This window comes from Octodon degus, unplaced genomic scaffold (assembly GCF_000260255.1).
Source record: "Octodon degus isolate 3935 unplaced genomic scaffold, OctDeg1.0 scaffold00229, whole genome shotgun sequence".
Taxonomy (NCBI): domain Eukaryota; kingdom Metazoa; phylum Chordata; class Mammalia; order Rodentia; family Octodontidae; genus Octodon; species Octodon degus.
In genome coordinates, this window is record NW_004524805.1 from 2,045,977 (window position 1) to 2,053,652 (window position 7,676).

The following is a 7,676-nucleotide window of genomic DNA, read 5'->3' on the forward strand; positions in this document are numbered from 1 at the left end:
GCTTGCCTGGCAAGGGCTTATTCTACTGAGCCATTTCCCTCGTCCCTGTCTCCACTCCTATTCAGTATAGTTCTGGAAACATTATCCAGAGCAATTAGACAAGAGAGAGAAATAGAAGAAATGATTGGAAAAGAAGAAGTGAAATTGTCACTATTTTCAGATGACATAATGAAGACTCCAAAATCTCTACCAAGATATTTGTATATTTAATGACTAAATTCAGTAATGTAATGGGATATGAAGTCAACACCCAAATATCATTAACATTTTTGTATAGAAACAATGAATGCACCAAGAGAGAAATTCGAGAATGACATCTTTCACAATAACAAAAAAAGAAAGAAATACTTAGGAATCAGTTTAACACAAGAAATAAAAGACTTATATAGTGAAAATTCTAGTACTCTGGAAAAATGGGATTGAAGAGGATGTCAGAAAATGGAAAGACATTCCTTGCTCCTGGATAGGAAGAAACAACATTATGAAAATGGCCATACTCTCAAAATTGTTATACAGATTCAATGCAATTCCTATTAAAATACTATCAATATATATCTCAGAACTAGAGAAAATATTTATAAAATTCACCTGGAACCAGATGAGATCTAAATAGTAAAAACTATCCTGAGCAACAAAGGAAAAACAGGATGTATCACAATCCATAACTTGAAATTATACTATAAATCTACTGTTATAAAATCAGCATAGTACTGGCATAACGACAGACCTGAGTATCATTGGAACAGATTGGAAGATACAGACACAACTGCAAATGCACTGAGCCATTTTATCTTTGCTAAAGGGGCTGAGCATGTTCACTGGAATAAACATAACCTTTTTAACAAATGATGCTAGAAAAGCTGGCTTTCCACATGCTGAAGGCAAAAGTTAGACCCATGTTTATCACCATGTACTAAACTACAATCAAAATGGATTGAAGATTTAAACATTAGAACAGAAACAGTAAATCTTCTGGAGGAAAATGTAGGCAGAAACCTTAAAGACATAGGGATAGGTAGAGAGTTCATGAAAAAAAACCAAACTTCAAGGGAAATACTTCAGACAATCAACAGCTGGGATCTCATCCTTCTCCTCCTTCTTTGGTGGGACTGGGGATTGAACCCAGGCCCTTGTGCTTGCCAGGCAAGCACTTATTCTCCTGAGCTATCTCCCCGGCCCCTGAGGTACACTTCTTTGATAAAGAAATACAAATGGCAAGTAAATATATGAAAAAAAATCAACATCATTGGTTATTTGAGAAATGAAAATTACAACAACACTGAGATTCCATCTCACCTCAGAATCGCTATCTTTAAAAAGACAGCTAATAACAAATGTTGGAGGGGCTGTGGGGAAAGAGGAAATCTCCATCATTGGTGGGAATGCAAACTGATACAACCACTAAGAAAATCAGTGTTGAGATTCTTCAAAAGCTAGGATTGGTGGTCCCATTCAAGCCAGCTATTCCTCTCCTGGATATTTTTCCAGAATTGAAAACATCATATCACAGTGATATATGGATAGTCATGTTTATAGCAGCACACAATTGGGCATAGCTAACTCTTGGAAGCAACTCACATGCCCATCAGTTGAGGAGTGGATAAAGAAAAATGTAGTATTTTTACACAATGGAATAATATTCACTTATAAAAAGCAAAAATTTGCGGCTTTTATTGGTAAAGGGATGCAAATAAAGACCATACTCTTAAGTGAAATAAATCATCCACTTGTGCAAACATTGTGTTGTCTCTTTAGTATGAGAGCCTGAAAAAGAAAATAAAATCTTAAGGATCCATTAGATACAGGAAAAAGGAATGAACCTGTTCAAAAGGAAGGAATTACTGAGTTGAGGAGAACAGGAGAGAAAGTGAGGGAAAGAGATTTATCTAGTTATGCAAGCAGGATGGTTTGATTTGGAAAACTGTACTGTGGATTTCTGTTCATCTATGGAAAGGAGCAGTAAATGCTTAACTTTTTTTTGTCTTCTTTTTTCATTTCTTTTTTTCTCTCTTATTTTCCTATATATATTTTTTCATATCTTCTGTTTTCTTCCAATTTTGCATGTATATATCTTGTAACATTAACAACTAATTTGATCTGTTTTATTTTTTATTTATTTATTTTTTTGGCGGAACCAGGGATTGAACTCAGGCCCTTGCACTTGCCAGGTAAGCACTTACTCTACTGAGCCATCTCCCCGGCCCCATTAACAACTAATTTGAAGACACTGTGCAATACAACAAATACTGAGAAGCTTATTGTTTTGTTTAGTTAAATTCTGTATTCTTTTTAACTTTTCTGTTTTAAAAGTATTGTGTACTCACTTTAAAATTTTCTTTTAAGTAATCTTACATGTGACTGGTAAAAGTTCAGGGGAAAATAACTCTTCATATTAAGAATTATTGTTTCTAATAACACCCCCTAGTCCCACACAAGTGCTACAACCAAGAATCTTTGAACTGATCTACCTTACTTTCCCAGATATGTTTGTTTATTATTTATTTATTTATAATTTTAAAATAGAGTCTCACTATGTCACTAAATTGCCCAGCCTGGGCTTAAATTTAGAAGCCTCCTGCCTCGTTCTCCTATAGGCATACACCACCATGTCTGGGTCTTAAGAAGTCTTGTGTTTGTTACATCTCCTATTTTACATTGTGACATAATTCCTTGAAATTCAGAAAACCAAAATTTAGACAAGCCAGATTTCATACCAGTTGATGAATCTGAAGGATCATGTAGTTGATTGTCTAGTTGAACATGCAGAACAGGGTTATTCATGAACAAAGAAAAAAAAAAGACATTTTCAAGAAAGGTGCTGGGCTGGGGAGATACCTCGGTGGTCGAAGCACCCGCCTGGCAAGCATACGGACCCAGGTTTGGTTCCCGGTACTGCCTGGTGCACTGGCCCTGTGCTGAGCCAGCCGTGGAAACCACGCATAGTGGTGCATATCTGTAATCCCAGCTCTGGGAAGGCTGAAAACAGGAGGATCACTACAAGTCTGAGCTGCATAGTGAGACCCTGCATCAAATAAACAAATAAATAAATAAATACATAAATAATTTTTTTTTTAAAAAAGTAAAGTGTTTCATCAATCTCCCATTAAAAGAAGACGTTGCCATTTCCATCGCTGGTCTTCTCTCAGCAAATTGCTATTCTGCTGAAGACTTCGTTACTCAAATGCAAACTGAAATGATGATAATGCCTTCTACTCAGTGCTCTTTTTTTCTCTGCTCAAATATATCATGTGAATTTTCAGTGTAAGAACAAAGGAGGAGAAAGTCATGTACTTAATTTTTTTTCTTTTTGAGACAGTGATTTTCAGTTGCGGTTTGATTTGCACAACTTGCCTTCATTTGGAAAATCTGATACCTGATCTTGTTTTCACCTTACTTTAAACAAAGAAAAACACTCAAATAAAGTCTTAACATCTTCCCTAATTTTTAAACAATAAGTTGTCTATTCAGAAGTTTCTCTTCTTCCCATTATCTTTCAATTCCATGATTTTCATAGTGTGCAATATTTTTTATTTAAATCAAATGTTCTCCTTAATTGCACTATCATTTTGAAAAAAAGATTGTGGATGAGATATATGATTCTCTGCAATTTAGTTTTAAAAATAACAGTTACAGTTCACGTTTTGATCTTTTTTTGGCTTAGAAGTAGTTCGCTTGTGAATAAAACTTTATAGCTATTCTTAAACTACATAAAGAGTAAAAGATGTTATTTTTGCTAGTTGAGGTAAATATTTCCATTTCCCTAAATTTGCAATTCCTTTCTGCACACTAGGGAAAATGTGACATTCCCAGTTGTCGCTAAATGACCTAAATTTGGGTGCGCATAGAGTATGTAGAATAAGGAAGGCCTGGTAGCTTAATCTTAATGGTTCCACAGTTGTTTTTCTAAGATGCTTAAATCTCTCTCTCTCTCTTTTTTTAAAAAAAATCTCTTTCTTACACATGAGAAAGTATAAGAACTTAAACAGGTGGCACTTGGATAAATTTGTAATTTACTATTTTTATCCTGCCTGCTCTTTTCATTTTGAAGGTTTTACTAAGATTCTTAAAAAGTATGTATGAAGGAGAAGACAAAATGAAATGGCAGGGCAGTAAGTATCAGCAACTCAGGTTCCTCTAGACAAAGTCTAGAGTCTGGAAAACAACAGCTTGGAGAGGAACCAAAGTGAAAGGAGAACAACCAGGAACCGTGGAGACACTGACGCAAGAGAGGACAAGAAGACTGAGTGATTTGGGTGCGTGGACCACGTCACGCAGGGCCCTGGCAGCGGCTGGCTACCTGTTGGTGGGGAGGGAATGGGGGGCTAATAGCTTCTTCAGGAGCATCTTCCCTCTCACTTTGGGGACGGCAGGAAGAAACAAGGCGTCCTGAGCATTCCTGCGGAGTCGACTGCAGCTCAAGCACCGCAGGTCGCGGCTGTGCAGAGCGGGAGCTCACAGGGTGCCGCAGTAGGGAAAAGCTGGGTGCTTGCTCGCCTGGGCCTCTCAGTGCTGAGCTCCCAGAGTTAAAGAGGGAGGACAGCACAGGCGACTGCCCTCACTTAGAGAGCGGGTGAGGTAAGCGCCGCTCAGAGGCAAGGGGTGCTGATTACAGACTCACTTCTTGCTGTCAGACGCCAGATTCAACCTGAGTTGGAAGCTCCTAGTGGCGCACATTCCCCTTGCTAAAGGGAAACCCCAGACAGGGTCTGAGGGCATGCTATTTCTCAGGCAGCACTGATAGATGGCACTGTGATGGATTAGTTTGTTTCCACTGTAGTTAAATTACTGCATAGGAATAACCTTGACTCCATAGACATTTTAGTGCCTTGAGCTTCTCTGCCGAACCCACCCGCACTCCCAGCGAGAGGGGCGCAAGAGTCCCTAACCCGAGAACTCAGACTGGATCCAACTGCAAGAATACCTGCAAGCAGGCAGAGAGAGGCCCTGAGTCAGAGGTAATTTCAGTGTTTGGTGGAGGGATCACAGGACTTAGTGGGGTGTGAGTGCTCGGATTCTGACAAAGAAGCTATTTGGGAATCATAGATGCAATGTTTCACTGGAGTAGCCCATGTCTGTACCCATCAGACATCTTACTGGTAAGTGTTTTTATTTTAATTTAATTTAATTTTAGTTTTTGGAACCAGGGATTGAACTCAAGCCCTTGCGCTTACCAGGCAGATGCTTATTCTACTGAGGAATCTCCCTGACCCCATTGGTTTAAGTTTTTGTATGCTTCTTTAGTTATTTACTAATGTGGGGCTATGTTATATTTTGTAGTTTCATGTGTTTACTATGTTGTTACTCTTTTTTTCTTTCATTGTAACTAGAGAAAAAACCCAGAACAATACAGAATTGACGACAAGATGACAGGAAATTAACAGTGGTTAGCATATTGCATATTGTTATCTCCTAAGTGGCTGCTCAGATTACAAGATAGAGGCACACAGAAGAGATCAAGTCACTCTTGTATATTTGCTCTTGTATCAGCTCTGATTTAATTAAGGTGTCTAGGTTCTCTCCCTCATTTCATCTCTTTATCTAATTTCTTCACCACAAAACCCTGAGAAAATATTGTTATATTTCTTTCATTATTTTCCTAAACAGTTAAACTCTTCCTCCTCCTCTGCAAGTTCACTATACTTTGCTCCATCCCAGTTGCTCTTATCTTCACCACTATAATTCCTTGATCCTCCCCAGCTAAGCCTTTGGCTCTCTGTGTCTTACCTACCTTACTGTCCTCCCTATCAGCAAGTTCTGATAAGTACACAGCTTTCCTCAGTCACAAGGAGAAACCTTTACTCCCATGTCCTGCTCTTGCCTCCACAAAATAACTTCTGAAAATTCTCAATACCAAACCATTAACTCAGCTAACGTCACTCCAATAACATCAGAACCCACAACAATCTTTTCTTTTTGTCTATCACTAGTCTCCCTTTCCGATTTCTCCCTCAGTGCCTAACACTGATCATCCACCCCTATTCTCTATCATGTCACCCACTTCACTGCAGAGCAACCACAGATAATGAATTGTAATGGTGTGCAGAGAATAGACAGAGGGAAGAGTAACTGCAAGGACTATGTGTAGAAGTATTATAAAAATGGATCTGTAAATGTTGCTATAAAGAGAAGCAATCCTTTTGGCAAAATACAAGGACAGAGTTGAAATTATTTAAATTAAATGCTAAAATGAGTAAGTACTAGCACTAGACATGCAAAGCTGAAAATTATTCATGGGAAGTCACTTTATACTAAAAAATCTCCATATAAGCCACAAACTCTCCTCCCTTCTCTAGATGCCAACCTGTGAAACCCACACCCCAAAAACAAGAGAAGAGAAAAAGAGGGCCCGTATATAATTAAAAATATATACACCATAGGTATAAGTAGGACAATGGAGAAGCAAAGAAACAGAAGCTTTCCAGCCCCTGCCGCTTCTCCGAATGTGGAGCAAGGAGTAGCAAAAGGAACATAAAACAAATACCAGGTATCAGAAATCTGTGATAAGTTCTTAGGAGGGATGAAGAAAATAGATGAGTTTAAAGAGGAAATGAACCAAAAGTTTATACATCCAATATGCTCCTGTTTTGGAGAAATAGGTGAGAAACTGGACAAGCTAACCAAAACAGTTCAAAATTTGAATGCCAGATTTAACAGGGCTATGGAATCCTCCAAAAGATGTCAGCCAGAAATACATGAATTAAAAAAGCAGCACAGAAGTCACACATTACACAAATGACCAATGTGAAGACGGAGTGTCTGATACTGAGGACAAAATGGTGAATTACTATGAAGCGCTCAAAGAAGCCAAAAAGAAAATAAAAAATAAGAGAAGGCCATCCAGCAGCTGTTAGACAACAGCAAGAAGACCAATCTAAGGCTAATCAAAGTTAGAGAAAAAACTAGAAATAGCATAGATGGATTCACTAACATACTTACAGAAAATATTGAAGAAAACTTTCCAAATATAAGAAAAGAATTTACAAGTAAGTGATGATTATTAACCATCAAGCAATCACAATAAATGAAGAAGCTCACCGTGGCACATTCTTGGTAAATCTACAGCAGACCTCTCAGTACAAACCCAAATACCAGAAGAATGTGAAGTATTTCAAGCCCCAACAGAAAATAAATTCTAACCCAGATTAATTCACTCAGCAAAGATTTCCTTCAAATAGATAAACCAATAAGACATTTGCATGAAAAACAGTTAAATGATGTACCAGTGCACCTGGATAAAATACTCAAGAATATTCTTGACAGAAACAATGAAGTGAGCAGAACTAAAAATACAAAGAAACCTAGTGAGACCAATAGGTTAAACAGCAACAAGAAACATCAGGAAAAGAAAAAAAATAAAGGACACAACAAGAGATAAAGAAGGCAAGGATAATAAATAACCACTACAGCTCAGTAGTATCTCTCAGTGTTAATGGCATTAACTTTCTGATCAAAAGACACAGACTGGCAGACTGGATTAAAACCACCACCATGACCATCATGACCACCATGACCACCATGACCACCATCACTACCACCATCACCACCACCATCACTACCACCATCACCACCACCACCACCACCACCATCACTACCACCATCACCACCACCACCACCACCACCATCACCACCACCACCACCAGCACCACCAGCACCACCACCACCATCACCACTACCAC